The sequence below is a fragment of the Elephas maximus genome, chromosome 19, assembly GCF_024166365.1.
Source record: "Elephas maximus indicus isolate mEleMax1 chromosome 19, mEleMax1 primary haplotype, whole genome shotgun sequence".
Classification (NCBI taxonomy): Eukaryota; Metazoa; Chordata; class Mammalia; order Proboscidea; family Elephantidae; genus Elephas; species Elephas maximus.
Genome location: NC_064837.1, coordinates 57,001,891 through 57,004,634, shown reverse-complemented (window position 1 = coordinate 57,004,634; position 2,744 = coordinate 57,001,891).

Below are 2,744 nucleotides of genomic sequence, written 5' to 3'. Positions count from 1 at the left end.
GCCCTGCTCAGACACAAGGGGAGAAGTTCCATCTGGTGGCCAAGTCTAGCAACTGCATGGATTAAGCCTGCAGACAAAGAGAATGCGGATGTATTCAAAATTTACAGATTCAAGAGAAAGACATAATTGTTTTTAAAACCCCTGCAAATCAGAGGCAGTATGGGGGGTATTTTAACCCCTAAATATGAGTTTTCCAAACTTCATGCATATCTGTGTATATGTGTGCCATATTCTTTGCCACATCAAGGTACCACCTGTTGTTAATATATTTTCTATAAACCAACTTATTTACTTAAACACATTTTATTTCAAAGGAAATCTTTTCGCACCTCACACTGCAAATGGAAATCCAACATCATGCACAAAAAACTAGAAGAAGATAACCATCAACATGAAGTCACTGAACCCAAGTCGTGTTGTTGACTTCTGGCTAGATACTGCTGCCTCCTGGGGATTCTGGACCCATGGCTTTGTTCTGTCTTTGTTAAAAGGGGTGTCTTATTTTCCTAGTGCTGCTAAAACTGGCTGCTTTAAAGAACTGAAATTTGTTTTCTCACAGTTCCAGAGGCTCAAAGTCCAAATCAGGGTCTTGGCCATGTTGATTCCTTCCACCACAGTAGTCTGGCTGTTTCTTGGCTTCTTGGTTTCTAGACTATCCTTACTTGGTGTCTTAGTTACCTATTGCTGCTGTAACAGAACTACCACAAATGGATGGCTTTAACAAAGAGAAATTTATTCTCTCATAGTCTAGTAGACTAGAAGTCCGAATTCATGGTGCCAGCTCCAGGGGAAGGCTTCCTCTCTCTGTCAGCTCTGGGGGAAGGTCCTTATCATCAATCTTCCTTGGTTGAGAAGCTTCTCACTGCAGGGACCCTGGGTCCAAAGAACACGCTATTCTCCTGGCTCTTGTTTCTTGGCGGCATGAGGTCTCCATGTCTCTCTGCTCACTTCTCTCTTTTATTTCTCAAAAGAGATTGGCTTAAGGCACAACTTAACCTTGTAGATTGAGTCCTGCCTCATCAACACAACTGCGGCTAATCCCATCTCATCAACATCATAGAGATAAGACTTGCAACACATAGGAAAATCACAGAAGTTGACAAAATCGTGGACAATCACACAATACTGGGAATCATGGCCTAGCCAAGTTGACAGATATTTTGGGGGGACATAATTCAATCCACATAGCATCGGTCTTCCCCCTTGTGTGTGTCGCTGTGTCTAATCTGATCTCTTTACAACTCAAAAGTGGTTAGATTTAGAACCCATTCTCCTCAAATAAGGAGTCCTTGGGTGGTGCCAATGGTTAAGCAGTTCAAACTCACCCAGTGGTGCCTCAGGAGACAGGCCTGGCAATCTGCTTCCAAAAGTCACAGCCTTAAAAACCCTATGGAGTAGTTATACTGTGCAGGCATGGGGTCGCCATGTGTTGGAATCCTCTGGATGGTAACTAACAATAACAGCAACTCAGACATGATCTAACCAGGATAACAAATAAAACTCCATTTCCAAACAGGATTACCCCCACAGGTGTAGGGGTCCAGATTCCAACACATATTTTGGGGGGGCATAATTTCATCCATAACGGGGGGGGGGAGCGGAGATTAATGAGTATGGCTGAGATTTGAGAGACAGAGCAGTAGAACGGAGACTTGCATAATCAGAAGGAATGAAAGACACTTGAGGACAATAGTTTTCTCACTGTGAGGTGGGATATTATGTAAGCCCATGCTTCCTCCTTACCTAAGGTCCTGAGGTGTGCTGCTCTGGGGACTCCAAACATGTGACTAGGTGTGATTGCTTGTCCAGGCATGACATCTTGCTAATGAACACTGGAAATGGCCCCGGTAACCATAAACCAACCCTCCCTGAGGCCCAGAGAGGATGATTGACTTGTGCAAGGTCACATAGCTAAAAATTATATAGCTAGGCGTGTTGAAACCTGAGCCAGGAACCAAGTCTCCTGATTTGTCGTTCATGGTTCTCTCTCTGCAGCGGGGAAGGTGAGGGGCATCCCTTTAGAGGGACAAACTCATCTTTTAATACAACTCTGCTTCATTCATTGAAAGCTGCTTTCAAACAAATATGAAAAACCACAAGATACCACTTCACATCCTCTAGGATGTCTATCATCCAAAAAAAAAAAGAGAGAGAAAGAAACGAAAATGAACATGTGTTGGTGAGGATGTGGAGAAGTGAGAAGCTTCGTTTATTACTGGTGGGGATGTAAAATGGTGCAACTATGCAAAATGGTTTGGCAGTTGCTCAAAAAAGTTAAACATAGAATTATCATTAAAAAAAAAAAAAAAGTTGCCATTTAGTTGATTCTGACTCATAGTGATCCTACAAAGCAGAGTAGACCTGCTCCCATAGGGTTTCCAAGGAGAAGCTGGTCGATCCGAACTGCTGACCTTTCGGTTAGCAGCCCTAGCTCTTAACCCTGCTGCACCACCAGGGCTCCAAAATTACTGTATGACCCAACAATTCTACTCCTGGGTAATTACCCAAAAGAATTGAAAGTATGGCCTCAAAAAGATACTTTTACACCCATGTTCATTGCAGCATCGTTCACAACGGCCGTAAGGTGGAAACAAACCAAGTGCCCATCAACAGATGAATGCATAAACAAACTCTCGTGTATCCATACAATAAGGTATTAGATGCAGTCATAAAGAGAAATGAAGTTCTAATACGTACAACGGCATGGATGAAAATATTATACTTGAAATACACTAAGTGAAAGA